Source organism: Danio aesculapii, chromosome 13 (genome assembly GCF_903798145.1).
Source record: "Danio aesculapii chromosome 13, fDanAes4.1, whole genome shotgun sequence".
In the NCBI taxonomy this organism is placed as follows: domain Eukaryota; kingdom Metazoa; phylum Chordata; class Actinopteri; order Cypriniformes; family Danionidae; genus Danio; species Danio aesculapii.
The window spans coordinates 6059070-6080729 of NC_079447.1; the positions used below are offsets into that span (position 1 = coordinate 6059070).

At 37.8% G+C, this 21660-nt stretch overlaps 1 protein-coding gene across 3 annotated transcripts in view; it reads left to right on the forward strand.

Annotated features, from left to right (window-relative positions):
* slc29a1a (solute carrier family 29 member 1a) overlaps window positions 1-21660 on the forward strand; it is a 77880-nt gene that overhangs the window by 21994 nt on the left and 34226 nt on the right. Inside the window, exon 1 of one of the 3 annotated variants that reach the window (XM_056471407.1) lies at window positions 11692-11774. The exons of the other annotated variants lie outside the window; for them this stretch is intronic. The gene's annotated coding sequence lies outside the window, so the exon portion shown is untranslated. Of the gene's footprint in view, window positions 1-11691; window positions 11775-21660 lie in introns of those variants that run through there. 3 annotated transcript variants of the gene reach the window in all.

Here is a 21660-nt window from a genome sequence, read left to right on the forward strand (position 1 = left end):
TCTTTTGTTTCGCGTGTAATTAAACGGAAGACTCTCAGGAGCTCATGTAACTTTCCAATTTACATCTGTTTAATGTCGTGCTAATCTGTATATCAGAGCAGTCCTCTGCCGGGTGACCCAGCGGCTCTGATTTCATTGCACATGGCAGAGAGATTGTTTCACCGCCATGTGCTCGGCTCCTGTTCCTCTGTGTGCCAGGTGTGTCACGTACTGCATGCAGATTTAATGTGCCTCTGGGCGCAATAGAGCTCCAAATATACAGAATGTCTATTTATGTCTCTCGAAACAAAGCTCCATGCCACTGATATTCAGAAGAGACTGCGCAGACATACTTTGCAGAATTTAAAGTTGAGGTAAAAGTTATTAGCCATCCTGTGTAATGTATTTTTATTCTTTTTCAACACACTAGATTAACTAGGTTAATTAGGCAAAGCATTGCATAACAATGGTTTGTTCTGTAGCATAATGAAAAAAACATATTGCTTAAAGGGGTTAATAATATTGACCTTAAAGGGCACCTATGGTAAAAAATCTACTTTTCAAGCTGTTTGGACAGACATATGTGCATGTATGGTGTATAGACCGTCATATTGGGGTGATATAAACACACCCAGTGCTTTTTTTTTTTTTTTTTTTTTTGCGCGACGATTCGGGACACTTCATTATTCTGCCACGCCACAGAGAGTGTCTGGTGTGCCGTGTCGCGGCTTCGAGCGGCGCATCCGGTGCCTCAGTCAAAGTTAATTCAGTGTGCGTGGTTATTAGTTTCTGTGTTCAAGCTCGGCACTTGAAACTAGCACACAGTTGGCTGTAAAACTGTACAAAGACACATGATTTTGTACTCTCTGCTTGGTCTGTGTCCGAGCCGTACATGTACGACTAAATGCGGATCCTCTCCTGCTACTCTCAGTCTGCCTGTCTGTGTTGCAAACACAGAGCGGGTGAGCTCATGGCCCCGCCCCCTTGTTACGTTGGCAGGAAGCCGAAACTAATTTACATGTGAAGCAACACACCCCTAAATCAGCGAACTGTGGACACGCCCCCAACATGACACTTTTTAACACATTATAATAAAAAAATCTGAATTGTGTTTTAAACTGAACCTAAACTGGCACACTCAGAAGAACCATAATATTAATATTAAATCATAAAAAAGAGGTAAACTATGGGCCCTTTAAAAATTTTTTTTTTTATTAAAACTGCTTTTGTTTTAAATAAAACAAATAAGACTTTCTCCAGAAGAAAAAATATTATAGGAAATACTGTGAAAAATTCCTTTATCCTTTATCTTGATTTTTGTAACTCACTCTTCGGTGGGCATACTGTATATACCAATAAGCTCTCTCAGACGTTATATTCAAAATTCTGCTGCACGGGTTTTGACACACACTTCGTCACGCCACCATATCACCCCTGTACTTCAGCAACTTCTGTTAAGTCACGAATTGATTTTAAGACCCTGATTTTAACATTTAAAGCACTGCATGGGCTAGCACCTGACTACATTTGTGACCTCTTGCCACTCCCACCTTCAGTCTTCGTTCTTCATCTGGACTTACGCTGTATCAGCCACCTTGTAAACTAAAGACTATGGGTGGTCAAGCTTTTTCATACAGTGTGCCTAAGCTATGGAATGGTCTACCATCAGCATCAGGAATGCCGCTTCTCTGCACTATTTTAAGAAACTTCTCAAGACTCACCTTTTTACCATTGCTTTTAACTTGGATTGATTTTTTTTTTTTGTTAATTTAATCATCCAATTTTATTGTATCGTTCATATTTTATTGTCTTATTGTGTTTTTTTTATAACTTTTTTTTATTGTTTTGCTTTGTTACAGTTTGCCTTGTAGGCTCTGTAGTGCTTTGAGCCTGAGAAAAGCACACTATAAATAACATTTATTATTATTATAATTATTATAAGTACAATATTTGAAGTGGATCAAGAATGGGTGTTGTTCAATATCTTTAGGACAAACCCAACTGCTAGGTTACATTTTCTACATTTTATTTATTTTATATTATTTATTTTATATATTATATTATATTTAATTATTTAAATTTTATATATAATTATGTTGATGTCATATATAATGCATTCATTTGTTCATTTTCTTTTCGGCTTAGTCCCTTTATTAATCCGGGGTCACCACAGCGGAATGAACCGCCAACTTATCCAGCATATGTTTTACACAGCGGATGCCCTTCCAGCCATAATCCATCTCTGGGAAACATTCATACACACTTACTCACACTCATGCACTACGGACAATTTAGCCTTCCCAATTCACCTGTACCGCATGTCTTTGGACTGTGAGGGAAACCGGAGCACCCAGAGGAAACCCACGCGAACGCAGGGAGAACATGCAAACTCCACACAGAAACGCCAACTGACCCAGCCGAGGCTCGAACCAGTGACCTTCTTGCTTTGAGGCGACAGCACTACCTACTGTGCCACTGCGTCGCCTCATATATAATATCATAAATCATAAATATAATAATATATAATAGTATTTTACAGTGCCTAGCTCAGGGGTGCCCAAACTCGGTCCTGGAGGGCCGGTGTCCTGCAGATTTTAGCTCCAACTTGCCTCAACACACCTGCACGGATGTTTCTAGAAAGTCTAGTAAGAGCTTGATTAGCTAGCCCAGGTGTGTCTGATTTGGAACTAAACTTTGCGGGACACCGGACCTCCAGGATCAAGTTTGGGCACATCTGTCCTAGCATCATAGGATGCTTCAAAAATATATTTTAACATCTTCTTGTAAAACAGATTTGTATGTTTTGACCGGTGGGTTACATGTGGGGGCTCGTCCGGGATGGCAGTGGGGTTTAAGGGGGTGAGTGTTGCGCCTAATTTACACTATGAGTGACAGAGCGACAGGCAGCTACAAAGTCGCTGCTAGTGTGAATGAGGCATAACGGAGGCCAGCTAGAGAGGTAAACCTCACTCCTCTGACCTTAAAAGGTGCATTAGCGACAGATGCTAGAGGCCATGGTCTTTAGCCTCCTTGTTAGAGAAACCGACTCCCACACGAAGCATCGCAGATTCGATTCCAGTTCAGAATGGGATGGGTGCAGTAGGACTGGTGGGTTACACAAGCCAAAAAAAAAAACCTTAAAAATATATATATTTCACTGATAAAACTCTTAGAATGCCAACTTCCCTTGTATTTCACTGACCTTAAAAAACTCACATCAGCAATCTCATTTCCCAAATTCAAGATGATGCTTCACATTTAACCTCAAAGAACATTTCCTTTCATATCAATTTTCAGTTTTTAACAGATCAGTTCAGTCCAAAGCGGCCTTTCCAGAACGCTCATCCTGAGCTTGAGGCCCACACAGAATCTGTGTGCGCAGAGTTCCGCAGATTTTTAGCCCATCATTAATTCTGTTTATTTACTTGTGTAAATGTGTTTAAATTTATATTTATTCAATTTTTAAATTAATTACAGTAATATTATTGACTAATATGAAAATGTTCATCGGATTTATGTACAGTACAGTTTGTACAGTAATATTTTCTGTCTTTTAGTAGATATATTGTATAAGAGACTTGCTTTGTTTACCAAATAAAGTGAATCTAATTGGATTTGCATTGTAAACACATTTAATTGCATTAAATACAAGTTAAAATAGGTATTACTTTTTATTTCATATATTAAGGTTTTAGTTATGATACTTCCAAAGTCATTCTGCAGAAATCTGCAGATTTTTACCAAAATTCTTCATCAAAAATAGCAAAAAACATCCGCAGATTGGCCCTGCTTATGACCCAGATCAGCAGCACAATATTTAATTAACCCTTCATTTCTGAAGTGATTTGAGTTATAACAGTCTAGTGGTTCAGGGTTTTAGTCATTGTTCTGAATGCTTTTGATGCCTTATTTTAAAGTGGAACTATAATGACCCTCTTTACAAGATGTAAAATAAGTCTCTGATGTCCCTAGAGTGTGTGTGTGTGTGTGTGTGTGTGTGTGTGTGTGTGTGTGTGTTAGCTAAAAAAATCAAATAAATAATGTTTTGTAACTCTTTTAAACTGCTCTTTTTAGGCTTTTAATCCTAATTGTGTCATTTTGGTGACTGTCACTTTAAATTCAAATGAGATTATGCTCTTTTTACAAGAGGGCGGAGCTACTAATGCCTGTGTGTCAGCATAGTGGCAGATTCAAAAACAATAATGTCCTATGCTAATGAGGGAGAGATCATAACTAATGGGCGGGGCTTTCCACCTATGATGACTTGTACAAAGGAGAATGTCAGTTAAAGTGTTTCTGCAGACTGTTTTTATCAAGTGTGATTATAAAAAATACAATACATTTTTAATATTAGAAGCTAGCTATATTCACACTGTCGCCACACAACTGTTTAAACCCCTTATAAAAGTGATTTTTGCATAATAGGTCCCCTTTAAGTTACATTAAGAGGTATTTTTGTCCCTTCTCGCTTGCTCTGGATGTTTACTTGCTGATCTTCATATCCACGGAGAAACTGTCTCACTCAAACCACGGCTGGTTTTAAAGGAGACAGGGTGTAGGTGGACGCGGTCGGCCTGTATGAGTGCAAACAGAGTCTAACCACATGGTTATATTCAAGCGGCAGCCCATAAGAATACAACACTCTTGCCAGTTCTATTTTAAACATACAAATTCATCTGACACAGAAGCCAACCTACAGACGTAAACAAGCTAAAACAGGGCAGAGGATGACTTTAAAATAAGCAACATCCTGTTTACTAGAGTTTGTTAAATGGCCATTTAATTAGAATCTTACAGTGGGTCTATAAAACATGACACGACATTTGCAACCTATAATATTCACTGCATTTGAATTATTTAATCATTCATTCATTTTCCTTCAGCTTAGTCCCTTTATTCATCAGGGTCACCACAGTGGAATGAACCGCCAACTTATCCAGCATATGTTTTACACAGTGGATGCCCTTCCAGCTGCAACCTAGTACTGGGAAACACCCAAACTCTTTCACACACATACACTACAGCCAATTAAGCTTACCCAATTCACCTATAGCACATGTCTTTGGACTTTGGAAATCGGAGAACATGCAAACTCCACACAGAAATGCCAACTGGCCCAGCTGGGACTTGAACTAGCGACCTTTTTTCTGTGAACCATTGAGCCACCGTGTCGCCCCATATATATATATATATATATATATATATATATATATATATATATATATATATATATATATATATATATATATATATATATATATATACAGCTGAAGTCAGAATTATTAGCCCCCCTGTTTATTTTCCCCCAATTTCTGTTTAACAAAGAGAAGATTTTTCAACACATTACTAAGCATAATAGTTTTAATAACTCATCTCTAATAACTGATTTATTTTATCTTTGCCATGATGACAGTAAATAATATTTGACTAGATATTTTCAAGACACTTCTATACAGCTTAAAGTGACATTTAAAGGCTTAACTAGGTTAATTAGGTTAACTAGGCAGGTTAGGGTAATTAGGCAAGTTACTGTATAACGATGGTTTGTTCTGTAGACTAATAATGTAGGGGCTAATAATTCTAAGACTTCAACTGTATATATATATGCATATAGAATTAAGCAAGGGCGTCGATCCACTCTTGACATTGGGGACATACATCCCAAGAGCGCATGTATTGAGCAGCAAAAATTCTGTTTCACGCTTTTAAAGACATGAATAAAGTACTCAATAATACAAAATAAACACTTAATAATAAAAATAACAACCATGTCCCATGCTGCAAACGTAATGTACATGAGGCTTTGAGGAGGAACGAATGTAGAGAAATTTAGAAAGGTGTGTTACGCAGTTTTTCATAATCATGGAGGTCAAAATCGAAACTGACTTTTGATTAATTGCACTGCCTTGGTTGATAGTATTACAGTGAACTCGTAGCGAACTTGACTTGGTGCACATGTAGGTTTAGAGTTGACGGAGCATTACTTTATTTTGAAGTCAATTAAATTATTGGTAGGGACATTTCAGTGATAGATATTGGTGGAGACACGTCCCCTCCGTCTATGCCAATTCTACACCCTTGGAATTAAGTCAGTAAAATAAGAGCTGACAGTTTATTACCAGGTTTTTGTAGCGTATTTACGACACCAACAAAACATTAAATCAGATTTCGATAAATTCACTTTTTCAAACTTTTTAACATCAAAAGTATTTGGATGAAAGATCAAAGTCCCATACTTTAATTTAAAATCACAAATAAACAAGAAAAAGTCACAAGAAATAAATCACTAAATACTGAAAACTGTTAATTTATGAATATTTTTTACAGTGAAGATTACATTTTAAGAAGATTCCATCTACCATGTTTGTAGTTTGTTAACTTTTTTATCTGTGTTTGTAGTTCTTATCAAATTCATCTCTAATGCACATTGTATTCATTCATTTTCTTGTCGGCTTAGTCCCTTTATTAATCTGGGGTCGCCACAGCGGAATGAACCGCCAACTTATCCAGCAATTGTTTTACGCAGCGGATGCCCATTCCAGCCGCAATGCATCTCTGGGAAGCATCCACACACACTCATTCACACTCATGCACTACGGACAATTTAGCTTACTCAATTCTCCCATAGCACATGTGTTTGGACTGTGGGGGAAACCGGAGCACCCGGAGGAAACCCACGCGAACGCAGGGAGAACGTGCAAACTTGAAACCAAACTTCAATTCAATTCAATTCAATTCACCTTTATTTGTATAGCGCTTATACAATGTAGATTGTGTCAAAGCAGCTTCACATAAAAGGTCACAGTAAATAGGAACAGTGTAGTTCAGTTTGTAGTGTTTAAGTTCAGTTCAGTTTAGCTCAGTTCAGTGTGGTTTAATAATCACTACTGAGAGTCCAAATATTGAAGAGCAAATCCAACGATGCGCAGCTCTACAGATCCTGAACCATGCAAGCCAGTGGCGACAGCGGAGAGGGAAAAAAAACTTCACTTAAGGCGGAAGTGAAGAAAAAAAACCTTGAGAGAAACCAGGCTCAGTTGGGCACGACCATTTTAATTTCTCCGCTGGCCAAACGTCTTGTGCAGAGCTGCAGTCTCAGTGGCGGAGGCTGGAAGCTGGCCTCAGCGAAGACTCGTCTGTCTCTGGAGCGTCATAGGAAACAGTCTCATGTTCTCCATTCTTTCATGACCATCGCAGTAGTTGTTCAGGATACGGCCTGGTCCAGGATATGGAAACCTTGGGATCATCTCGTCGTTGGTCTTGGATCGAATCAGTGACTCTGCATAGTCTGAGGGCCTCGGGAAGAGTATCCCCAGGTGGAAATGGAGAATAAAGAAAATAATTAGCGTAGCTGATGTTCACAGTGTATATCAGCAAGATGCATAACCTGTGTGGAAGCCCCCTAAGTGGAGCACTAAGTGTATGCTTTACTGAACAGATAGGTCTTTAATCTAGTTTTGAATTGGGAGAGTGTGTCTGAGCCTCGGACGTTATCAGGAAGGCTATTCCAGAGTTTAGGAGCTATAAATGAGAAGGCTCGACCTCCTTTACTCGACTTTGCTATTCTAGGTACTACCAGAAGTCCTGAGTTTTGAGATCTTAAAGAGCGAGTTGGATTGTAGCGAGACAGAAGATTGGTTAGATAAGCAGGAGCCAGATTATTTAGAGCTTTATATGTAAGAAGCAATATTTTAAATTCAATACGAAACTTAACAGGCAGCCAGTGTAAGGAGGATAAAATTGGGGTGATGTGATCAAATTTTCTAGACCTGGTTAGAACTCTGGCAGCTGCATTTTGTACTAATTGAAGTTTGTTAATAGAGGATGCTGGGCAGCCAGCAAACAGAGCATTACAGTAGTCCAGCCTAGAAGTCATAAAAGCATGGACTAGCTTTTCTGCATCTGAGATGGATAGCATACTTCGTAACTTAGCGATATTTCTCAGATGAAAGAAAGCAGTTTTTGTGACATGGGAAATATGATTTTCAAAAGTTAAATTGCTGTCTAATATGACACCCAGATCTTTTATAGTAGAACTAACGCTAACTTTGTATCCCTCTAATTGTAGATCGAGTTGTGAGATCTGCTGTGTACAGGATTTAGGCCCAATAAGTAATAATTCTGTTTTGTCTGAGTTTAAGAGAAGATAATTGTTGGTCATCCAGTCTTTAACATCTTTAATACACCCAGTTAGCTTGGACAGATTAGACGTCTCGTCAGGTTTAGTTGAAATATATAATTGAGTATCATCTGCATAGCAGTGAAAGCTGATCCCATGTCTTCTAATAATGTCTCCCAGGGGTAGCATGTATATTGTAAACAGTAAAGGGCCTAAAACTGATCCTTGAGGCACCCCGTATTTTACTGGGCTGATTTGTGAAGGTTGTCCATTTATATTTACAAACTGGTAACGGTCAGATAGGTATGACTTAAACCATTGTAGGGCCTGTCCCTGGACACCTGTAGACTTTAAGCGATTAATAAGGATACCATGGTCAATGGTGTCAAATGCCGCACTAAGATCGAGTAGAACTAATAGCGAGATGCACCCTTGGTCAGCAGCTAAGAGTAAATCGTTGGTTATTTTCACTAATGCAGTTTCTGTACTGTGATGAGCTCTGAAACCTGACTGAAACCTGACTGAAACTTGAAACGTGAAACCATGCAGAAATGCCAACTGACCCAGCCGAGGCTCGAACCAGCGACCTTCTTGCTGTGAGGTGACAGCACTACCTACTGCGCCACTGCGTTGCCCCATGCACAATGTACTGTGGGCAATATTAGCCTTTAAAGTGCACACGGATCTGCATTTCAAATTACTATTGGAAATAGTAGAATATCTGGGTAACATTGGAATTCTCGTTTCTACATACAATTTATTGGGACATACTTATTTGGTCCCACTTTATATTAGTGGCCTTAGTTACTATGTACATAGATGTAAATTAATGATTTAGTACAATACACTTTTGCATGTTAAGTTTGCTTGTAATTACATCTGTAATTTATTTATTTATTGTCCTTTGTCTTAGTCTCTATTTCAGAGGTTGCCACAGTGGAATGAACCGCCAACTAATCCAGCATATGTTTTAAGCAGCGGATGGACTTCCAGCTGCATCCCAGTACTGGGAAACACCCATACATTCTCACATTCACACACACACTCATACACTACAGCTATTTTAGTTTATTCAATTCACCTATGCCGCATGTGTTTGGAGTGTGGGGAAAACCGGAGCACCCGGAGGAAACCCACGTCAACACGGGGAGAATTTGCAAACTCCACACAAAAATGCCAACTGACACAGCTGGGATTTAAACCTGCGACCTTCGTGCTGTGAGGCAACAGTGCTAACCATCGAGCTACCATGCTGCCCACATCTGTACTTAATTTCAGTAATTACACTTCTGACCCATCCCTTACCTTAACCCAACCTTAAACCTACCCATACAACCTATAGGGGATTTGATATCGCGGCTGAAAGTAAAGAGGGGGGGGGGGGGTATCGCGGCTTAAAGTGAAGAGCGGGGGTGGGTATCTGGGGAATTGGCGCGGGCCCTTGATAATGTCTCTGGGGCCCCTCTAAATGTATAATGTATGGGCCCTTAGAATCTTTCTAACTTTACCCCACCTAGCGGCGCCCCTGCAGGAGATAATGAAGTAGTGGCTGCAGTTTAAAGGAAAGTAGTGGAGTAAAAGTACCAATTCTGCACTAAAATGTACTCAAGGGAAAATAAAAGTGCACATTTTTATAACTACTTTGTAAATTACAGTACATTACTTAGTAAAAAACTATTCAATTACAGTAATTTGAGTATTTGTAATTAGTTACTTTACACCACTGCAAACTAGCCACTAAATCAAAAAGTGACAAATTGGCTTGATATTATGTTACGTATCAAACTGCACTTCACTTCAGTTCAGATAAAACTCGACATGAAACTGTAGACATCACACGTCCTCGAAAAGCTGATAATAAGGGGAGTTGTGTTGCAGTTTCCTTTATGAAGGTTTCAGCGTGCAGCTGTGTTCTGGTGGGAGTTTTTTTTCAAATGGCAGAGACTGAGTATACTCAGTGAGGAATGTAACATGGAAAGTGAGCATCCTCTCACTGCAAACCAAACAACAGATGTCTGTCATTGTCGACAGGCAAAGCAAAGTGGAATGTTAGTTGTCACATTCTGATGTTAAATTTGCCTGTGAGTGATTGTTGCACCTCATTCATGACCAAGAAAGAATGTGGATAGAAACAGAGTCTGAGATGATTCATGCTTTATGACATGATGCGTTATCCTGCTGGAAGTAGCCATTAGAAGATGGGTACACTGTGGTCATAAAGGGACGGACATGATCAGAACAATTCTCAGGTAGGCTGTGGTGTTGACACGATGCTCAATTGGTACTAATGGGCCCAAAGTGTGCCAAGAAAATATCCCCCACACCATTACACCACCACCAGCAGCCTAAACCATTGATATAAGGCAGGGTGGATTCATGCTTTCAAGTTGTTGATGCCAAATTCTGACCCGAACATCTGAATGTGGCAGCAGAAATCGAGACTCCTCAGACCAGGCAACGTTTCTCCAATCTTCTATTGTCCAACTTTTCAGTCCAGTTTCCTGTTCTTATCTGACAGGAGTGGCACCTGGTGTGGTCTTCTGCTGCTGTAGCCCATCCGTGTCAAGGTTGGATGTGTTGTGTGTTCAGAGATGCTCTTCTGCAGACCTCGGTTGTAATGAGTGGTTATTTGAGGTACTGTTGCCTTTCTATCAGCTGGAACCAGTCTGGCCATTCTCCTCTGACCTCTGGCATCAACAAGGCATTTGTGCCCACAGAACTGCCTCTCACTGGATATTTCCTCTTTTTGGACCACTCTCTGTAAACCCTAGAGATGGTTGTGCGTGAAAATCCCAGTAGATCAGCAGTTTCTGAAATACTCAGATCTGCCCGTCTGGCACCAACAACCATGCCAAGTTCAAAGTCACTTAAATCACTTTTCTTCCTCATTTTGATGCTCGGTTTGAACTGCAGCAGATCTTCTTGAACATGTCTACATGCCTAAATGCATTGAGTTATCTGACATTTCTTCATTCATTCATTCATTCATTCATTCATTTTCCTTCTGCTTTTTTTATTCATCAGGGGTTGCCACAGCAGAATGAACCGCCAACTTATCCAGCATATGTTTTACACAGTGGATGCCTGTCCAGCTGCAACCCAGTACTGGGAAACATCCATACACACTCCTTCACACACACTTATACACTATGGCCAATTTAGTTTATTCAATTCACCTATAGCGCATGCGTTTGGAACATGGGGAGAACATGCACACAGAAATGCCAACTGGTCCAGCCGGGACTCGAACCAGTGACCTTCCTGTAAGCAGACAGTGCTAAACACAGAGTCACCATGTCACCCTGAGAACATTTCTTTGAAATTTAATTATTTTGAGCGCTTTTCAGGATATATATTTGCAGTTTTAGAAATATTATTGCATTTTAAATAATCAATGACGTTTTTTTCTTTAAACTATGACACAATGTTTAAAATTCAACGTGTTTTACTATGAATTCAAGGTATTATAAAACGGTATTTGTTTATGCTCCTGGTGGAAAAGAAAACTTCAAGTTTTACAAAACTGTTGTGGACTTCATGACTTCCTTCTCATCACCGTGATGATTTATGTGTGTGTGTGCGCGCGCATGTGTGGGACCTCCTCGTGTTTAGTGTGTGTGGTTAGTAGAGCAGACCCAAACTGCAGTTTCTTCAACTCTCCTCGCGAGGAAACACGGTAGGGGCTTTCTCTCCAAATACACACCATCTAAAGTACACTTTAATTTCTAACTCTCGGCCTGTTAAACGCCAAACAATTCTGTTCTGTGGTAATTTTAACTGGACTAGTATTTTGAACCACGTGTCTAACGTAAATTTTCACTGTGTGTTGTCGGTATAAATTATTCAAGCGCCAATTCATTCACGCTTGACTTTGGAGATATATTATTAGTTTAACATTGGGAGATGAAGATTTTCTCTTTGTGTGTAGTAGATAGAGTCAGTTAATGTTTCTAGCAAAGTATTATTTCAGTGTTTGTGGTAATGCTTAGCACGTGTTGAGCGTCCATTCACCAACAAATGAAGAATGTCAGGTTTATTACTTGAGGGTTGTGTAAACGCGTTCAGTCAAATGGACTTGGGTTGGTGTTCTGTTCGAGTTTGTGCTATAGTAGGGTTAACTGATAGTCCACGTTGTATCTTTGACAGTTTTATTAGGCAAGTGCTTTTGGCGCTCGTTATTCAGAAAGTTGGACATGGCGTAAGAACGCTTTGATCTAGCACCGCATGGTTTCATTATGTATTCATTTTTAGTTAAAGGTTATCAGTTTTTAGCTGGTTGGGTAACTAGAAGATTTAAAATCCTTGTTTACATTTTATAAAACAACCCCAGAAATATTTAGACAATTAGCCTACTAGTTAACCCAATATTAAATTTGATGTTCACCCAAAACATTTAATTTATTCACCATGAGGTGGTTTCAGATCTTTATGATTTTCTTTTTCTGTTGAATACAAAAACATATTTCGAAGAATGTTGGAAACTGGTGACTGATCAATAGTATTTTTGACAGAAAATACTAATGGGACAATTTCCAACATTGTTAAATATCCTTTTAGTGCATTTTTAGAAGAAATGTTAAATTTTTGGAGCAACTATACCATGAAATTGACAATATTATGTTGATATAAAGTAACCCCAGAAATATTTAGACAATTACCCTTGTAGTTGACCTAATATTACATTTGATGTTCACCCAAAAATCTTAATTTATTCTCCATAAGGTGGTTTCAAACCTTTATGATTTTCTTTTTCTGTTGTTATACAAAAATATACTACTACTACTATTATTATTATTATTATTATTATTATTATTATTATTATTATTATTATTACAAAATAGTATTATTGGCAGAAAAATACTATTGGGGCAATTTCCAACATTGCTAAATATCTTTTCAGTGCAACTTTAGAAGAAAATTTTAATTTTTGGCAGAACTATACCATGAAATCGACAATATTATGTTGATATAAAGTAACCCCCTAGAAGTATTTAGACAATTAGCCTTGTAGTTAACCTAATATTAAATGTGATGTTCACCCAAAAATCTTAATTTATTCACTATAAGGTGGTTTCAAAGCTTTATGATTTTCTTTTTCTGTTGAATACAAAAACATATTTTGAAGAATGTTGGAAACTAGTGACTGATCAATAGTATTGTTGATAGAAAATACTATGGAGGCAATTTCTAACATTGATAAATATCTTTTTGAGTGCAATATTAGAAGAAAATGTAATTTTTTTTAAGGGACTATACCATGAAATTGATAATATTATATGAAGAGATGCAAAAACCTCTAAATGCCATCTGAAATTTTCTTCTAAAATTAGCATTATTTTGTCAGGCTCCTGTGTGTAGGTTCATTGATTTCACTTTTATTGCAAAGGAGGCTGAGAATAATGCTGAATGCAAATTTCAGATGGCACTTCTGAACTGTTCATATATTGTTTCCAATCTTATTCTCCATTTTTCATGTTGATAAGTCACTAAAATCAAGGCAACTAATAATCCCAAGAATGTTTGCAATTCCCATTGAAACCAAAAGATGAAATGCAACTCATCTGCTGTTTTTTCAATCTCAGTGTCCATTTTGTGTATAGATAAATGACTAAAAATCAATGCAGCAAATAATCCCAAAGTTGTTTGCAATGAAACCAAAAGATGTAATGACTCATATGCTGTTTTTCCAATCTCATTCTCCATTATCATGTAGATAAATCACTATAAATCAATGCAACTAATAATCCCAAGGATGCTTGCAATGAAACCAAAAGATGAAATGGCAACTCATATGCTGTTTTTCCAATCTTATTCTCCATTTTGCATGTAGATAAATCACTATAAATGATTGCAACAAATAGGGCTGGGCTGTTCATTGAAAAGTGATCGAAATTGACATTCAGAACATATAATCGAGCTAATTTTTCCAGGACGTTTTTTTTCAATTCCTTTCCCACATGGAGTCACGTGACCCAGCTCTGTTAAAGGCTGAGACTGATTTATACTTCTGTGCCCACTTTGCAGCCACATCAGATCTCTGGTCAAGTAGGACGATTGACCCATTCTTCAGCCTTACTTTGTAATTCACTGACGGCATATTTTCCATTTAATGAAAATGATTATTGACGTTAACATATTTGTCTACAGAAGATGCAAGAAATGCACGTTTTAAAATATTATTTACAGGATATACAAGAGTTATTTTATTTAAAAGAGATGCTACTTATTTTTTTCTTTTACTATGAAAACATTGAAAGTAATTTATTTTTCCAAAATTAATTAGGTTTAATTAATTAATTTATTTAAAGGGAAAAAGGTACTGTTGGTTTTAGGCAGTGTATTTTTTAATTTCAGATGTTCAACGTTGATGTTGTTCAATAAATAATCATAGTGGATAGTTTGTTTCCTTCAATTATCCTACAATAAAGTAATGCACTCTTCATTTAAAATTTTTTAACTTGTAATATGTGAGCATATTTACTGTACAAAACCTGTCAGTGAATAAGGTAAAAATAAATAAATAAAAAATTCATTCATAAATCATAATCAAGTTAATATCTTCAATTAATCGAAATTTTGATTTAACACCAAATCGCCCTGCCCTAGCAACAAATAATCCCAAAGATGTTTGCAATGAAACCAAAAGATGAAATGCAACTCAAATGCTGTTTTTCCAATCTCATTCTCTATTTTTCATGCAGATAAATCACAAAAAAATCAATGCAACTAATAATCCCATGGATGTTTGCGATGGCCATTGAAACCAAAAGATGAATTGCAACTCATCTGCTGTTTTTTCCATTCTAAGTGTCCATTTTTGGTATAGATAAATAAAAAAAAGCAATGCAACAAATAATCCTAAAGATGTTTACTATAAAACGAAAAGAAGAAAGGCAACTCCTATGCTGTTTTTTTTTTTTTTTCCAATCTCGTTCCCCATTTTCATGTAGATAAATCATTAAAAATCAACACAGCAAACAATCCCAGGGATGTTTGCATTGAAACCAAAGGATAAACTGCAACTTCTATGCTGTTTCTCCAATCTCATTCTCCATTTTGCATATAGATATATCACTATAAATCAATGCAATTAATAATCCCAAAGAAATTTGCAATGAAACCAAAAGATGTAACGCAACTCATCTGCTGTTTTTCCAATCTTATTCTCCATTATCAAGAAGATAAATCACTATAAATCAATGCAACTAATAATCCCAAGGATGCTTTTAATGAAACCAAAAGATGTAATGCAACTCATAAGCTGTTTTTCCAATCTCATTCTCCATTTTAAATGTAGATAAATCACCAAAAATCAATGCAGCAAATAATCCCAGGGATGTTTGCGATGGCCATCGAAACCAAAGATGTAATGCAACTCGTATGCTCTTTTTTTTCCAATCTCTTTCTCCATTTTTCATGTATATATATCATTAGAAATCAATGCAGCAAATAATCCCAAGGATGTTTGCAAAGGCCACTGAAACCAAAACATGAAACACAACTCATCTGCCATTTTCCCAATCTCAGTGTCCATTTTGTGTATAGATTAATCACAAAAAATCAATGCAACTAATGATGCTAAAGATTTATGCAGTGACCCATGAAACTAACACGAATTATTGACTGTTAGTTCATGTCTATCAACATTGAGGGGTCATCTTTATGCTATCTTACTCTTAAAATGTCAAAGTATTTCCTCTGATTACACCATATGCTTTTTTGAGACTAGTGACATTTCATTTGCACAATAGTTTAATGACAACCTTGCTTTTTGTCATGTTGCTGGTGGTTGGACAGTAGATGTAGGTCATGCACTTGAGATGAGATTCATGTGAGATGTATCATGGACCGAGACAGTGAGCTCTCAGTACTATAGCCGGCAGATTAATGCAACTCATGTGGCGTGCGTGCATGTCATGCAACTTTGGTCAGATTGAAAAATTAGATTGGTTTCCTGAGCGGTGTTTCAGCTGTGTGAAAATATAAGCTGGGCAAACTGGCATATTTATCCGCAGATGGCATTCGTTATTGTTACTGTTGTAGTACATCTGTTTTAGAATTATCTTGATTGTTGGGGGTTTCCCTATTGGAAAGAGGTAAAATGTGTCACTTTTACGGTTAATCGTCAGTTGGCACCATTAACCCTTTAGATAGTTTAGCTGTGCAAAAATGCTTTCATATGGAGTTCTATGGAGTAAAACAAGTAGATTATAGTGTGTGCGCATAAATACACTTACTATGTTTACTATGTTCTGAGAGCTGAGCTGCTTATTTTGATTTTCTCAGACATATCAAAGTAAATGCATTAAGCTTTTTCTCTCTCACACACACACACGCAATACTCCATATAAAAGCCAGAAACTATGCTATTTTTTTTTTTTTATTGCAACTAATGATCACCAGAAAAAGTCATGGTCCCACTTTATATGAAGTGGCCTTAACTAATATGTACTTACTAGGCATGGAACGGCATGAGATTCTGATGGTATGATATCCTTGGATAAAAATATCACGGTTTCACTGTATCACGGTATTGTGCTCACTGCTCTAAAATATATTCTTTTTAAAAATCTAGGTAAAAACTAAAACTTTTTCCCCATTAAAAACAAAATATTAATTTTTTTAAAAAGATTTATAATATTTTGAAACAGTAAACATGTCAGGCTATATAATTCAAATGAATCATTGACTTCTGCTGTCTTTGTTTCAAAAACACAGATTTCTTTACAATTTAAACAGTATTTTGGATATCTTTTCTGCTGGAGATACTGTTGTCCTAAAAAACGGGAAAAAAAGTTTAATAAACCTGACACACACCTTAGGAACTATTACAGAAAATGTTGACTGTTTTAAAACCTTGACTTTACAGTTCTCGTCACATGCCTACTCCATACATCATGACTTATGCCGAGTTCAGACTGCATGATTTTCAAAGTAGTCCTGTCACAGATATTTTCACACTGCATGACTTTACAATAGGAAGAATCGCAGACAACTTTGTCCAAACTACGTCTCACAACCAAAAACTTGTCATATATCTTTTGTTAGAAGAAAGAAGCTTTTTTTTATAATTATTTTTTAGGGGTTTTCACCTTTATTAACAGGACTGTGGAGACTTACAGACAGGAAAGTGTGGGGAGCAGAGATAGGGGAAGGATCGGCAAAGGAGCTCAAGTCGGGAATCGAACTCTGGTCGCCGCAAACACCTGGGTGCTATGTGTCGACGCACTAACCACTAGGCTATTGGCGCTGACGGAAAGACGCCTTTTAATGGGGTAGAAAATGTACATATTTGCTCACCTGGGTTTGTGGGGAATTTCTTCTCAACTTTTATTCTTTTTTGACCCGGTTGTGATATTGCTTACGTGACACGTCAAACAGACACGGCTGCTCCTGCCAAATTTCTACTAAGTTTTCCTCCATTTCTTGGGTCCAAATAAACTGAAAATGAGCACTTTTAACTTCTTCCCTAACCTCCCGCTGGCCTGCAGAAACTCACACTAGTGGATGCTGCTCTCTCAGGGCGTACTCACACTATGTACAGTTTCCTTGAACCGGGCCAAAGCACGCTTGTCCCCCCCTCCCGTCTCCACCGACGGCCCGCACTCACATTACATTTGGGCCTGGGCACGCTTGCGTCATCGATGATTGGCTGGTCAGAAGCGCTCTCGCTCAGCACAGTGGAGATTTCTTCAGTTATATTGTTTTAGTTGTTGGGGATGCAGTGACACACAGTCAAATATTTCGCCGAACAGATCAGCCACTTTTGACGCTCATAAACAGTCATAAAGTCCTCGTGCTGCAGGAATTAGGAGGTTTGCTGAAGGCGCAGCTGTGGTGCGGAGAGTAGTTTGCATCTTTAATAAACTACGACAGTTTGCATTCATTGAACGGTAAGAATGATTAATAAATCCATGTGAAACAGTGCCTTAAAAGTCACGTCTCGCTTTCAGTTTTGGGCTTAGGTGCGTTTTGCACTCACACACAAGCGTACCGCACCAAAGCCCAAGTGAACCACGCTCAGCACCTCTTCAAACCAGGCCAGGGCCGGCCAAGTGAACCGTACCTGAGCCCGATTCAGCGATCAAACGATCCGGGAAACGGGCCTGGGCACGGTTCGGATAGCATAGTGTGAGTACGCCCTCATTGGCTGTAGGTGATCGCTGATGTTGTTTTCAGTTTAAACTCTTTTCACACGGCATGATTTGAATCGCAGACAGCTCCAGAGATTTCGCATGCCAAATATCTCACAGGCATCGGCGACTAGGCATGGGACAATAACCGTTTTCAAGGAATACCGCGGTTTGGAAAAGTCCAGGTTTGAAAACGGTCAATTTTCTGCAATACCGTTCCTAGGGTATGAGTACATATTTTTTTTTGTTTTGTTTTTTAGGACAACAGTATCTTCAGCAGAAAAGATATCCAAAGATGCTGTTAAAAAAAAATCTGTTTTTGAAACAAATGAAGACAGCCAGAAGTCAATGATTTATTTAGTCTGACATGTTTACTGTTCCAAAATATATTAATGTTTCTCAAAATAAAATATATTGTGTTCAAAGGGGAAAAAAAAGTTAGTTTTTTTACCCAGACATTAAAAAATTATATATTTTAATGCAGTAATCACAATACCATGAAGCAGTGATATCGTACCGTCAGAATCGTATACTGGCCCATGCCTATTGGCAACTAATCGGCGATTCTCTCAGATCGTGTCTTTAATAGTTCACATTGTGTGATTGTTACTCGTGTGAACGAGCACCGATGTGCTTGTGATTTCAGGTATTTGTCTGCGATTTATCAACCTGTCGGTGAGTCAAAATCTGAGCTAAAATCATGCAGTCTGAACTCTGCATTAACAAGCGCATAACGGACAACTTTAACTGAATCATCACAAGACTACAGAATTTTCTCACAGGAGAATTTATTTCAAACACTCTACTGAAGTTATGAAGCGAGTTTGGAGTAAAAACACGTTATCATATGTGGTATTTTTCACATTTTTTCTGATGCAGCTGCATTTTACCACACAGTCGTAGCTCACTGAGAATCTAGGCAAACAGCTGTCGTTATCACAGAACGATTATCTCAATGTCACAATCATTGCGATTAAATCAATTTTGACAATGTGCATGACAATTGCCATTGATTAATTGCACAGCCCCATAGCATTAACACAGAAATGCCCATCTTTTCACTATTGATAACACCAATATCACGTCCAACATATTATTTCATGAGGCTCATGTTTGATCTTTAATCTAACTCTAAACTGCATCGCATTAAGGAAGTAAAATGTGTTGTGCTAGTTGTTAAATGTAGACTCAAGCAAATGATAGTACTGGGGATTTTAGGACATTCGTGTGGTTTATAGAGCGCTGCTTTTGCACAAAATGTGGTACAAATAAACAACATGTTGCAGTGTTTATTTCAATCTGTTCTTTGCTTTCGGTTAGATGGCGGAAGTTCAAACTCGTGTATTTTCTTCTTTCGTAAACGTTTTCAAGAGAATGAGAATAGATGACAAATGAAATGGCCTTGAGTTTCTTTCTGGTGAAAAACATCAGGCCTGCCATCCAGCTGCCTCACAGCACTTTGAAATGAGTCTGGCAAAATGCATGTAATCATAGCCTGCTGTTCTTTTGTGACGAAGCTAAAACCATGAGGTAGAGACTGGACGTTGTTGGGCAGCAAGCCTCACAAAGGGATTTGAATGGGATTATACATATGGTGCTGGTTATAGTAGTGATTGTAATGTTTAGTCAGGTTTTAAGTTCTGAGCCCAATACAAACGTTAAAATGCTTTCTTAAAGGGGTTAAGTGTTTATGTTGATATAAGGTATGAGTTGTAAAATGAAGACAGTTTGCTGGTGCTGGACGAAATTAGGAGAAACCACAACAAAGTTTATTTGACATACAGAATAGTGATTTATTAAACATTAATTTTCCTTCGGCTTAGTCCCGTTATTCATCAGAGGTTGCCACAGCGGAATGAACCGCCAACTATTCTTGCACGTTTTACACAGCGTATGCCTTCTAGCTGGAAAAACATCCATACACTCATTCACACACACACTCATACTCTACGGCCAATTTAGTTGATCCAATTCCCCTATAGCGCATGTCTTTGCACTGTGGGGGAAACCGGAGCACCCGGAGGAAACCCACGCGAACATGGAGAGAACATGCAAACTCCACACAGAAATGCCAACTGACCCAGTCGGGACTCGAACCAGCAACTTTTTTCCTGTGAGGCGACAATGCTAACCACTGAGCCATCGTGTCACCCCATTTATTAAACAATGAAATTAAACTGCAAATAAAGGAATTTAGATTGTAATGATTGATAATCAAAATCAAACAAAAGACAGGAGTGTTGCCAAAAGGAAGAAATAATTAGAACAAAACAATCTGACTAAACCCCCAAACCACTAAACTAACCAACCAAAGAAAAATGTAGAATCAAAACCGTAATCTTTGGCATATATGACGCTTAATTAAACCTACACAACCTATCAAAGCAGGGCTTGAAATTGCGACTATTTTGGTTGCATATGTGCCCGAAATTTAATCTATGCGACCTCAATATATTTGGGAGCATTTGTGCGACTGCATATAATGGTTGCAGTGCGACCTGTTTTGAACTTTTTAAAAAAAAAACGTGCTGAATTGGTCTTCCCTGCTACAATATCGGTTCATATTAGCTGTCGATCACTCGAGGCTTTCTGCTGTCAGATGACGGAGAGCTTTTGTTGCCGTGGGAAATGCAAACGGCTGAGGAAGATGCAATGAAAAGTACTCAGTACACAAACTTAACTAAAGCTACGAATAATGGAGCTGATTATGGTGATCATGTGGCGATTGCTGATCCGCCAGCCGAGATCAATCAAGTGTTTTTTGGAGAGAGTGCTGAAAAACACGAAGTGGATGAGCTGTTTAATGGCCTCAGTCTCTATGCATTGCATTCACTGTGCGTTCAGCGCAAATGGCTGCTAAATGTAAAATTGAACACACACACATATATATATATATATATATATATATATATATATATATATATATATATATATATATATATATATATATATATATATATATATATATATATATATATATTTAAATAAAAATGCATACATACATACATACATACATGCATGCATACATAAACACCATGACCAAAGAACCTCGCCTTTATTACCGTTAATTTTAAACTGAAATTGCGGCTCATGACAGAACGGTGGTCATCACAAGAATCCTGCTCTGCCCCGCTCGTATATTGGGCCAGCTGACTCTCCTGCTTTTTTCCACAAGCACAGAAAAATGTAAATCGGTGCATAACGAGACTTGGCATTTCATATGATACAAACCGAAACCAAGAGCATTAAAATGTGGCAGAAGTGAGACTTTCTTTTACTTTTGTCCGTTTTATTCTTAATAAATTATTTTTCTATTTAGTTACTGATGAATGCTTTGCAGCTTTCAGCATCGAATCAAATGATTTATTAAAATCTTACATTTGTTTTGTGTCATTTCTTACTGCAATTTTTAGTATAGATTTAAGTATA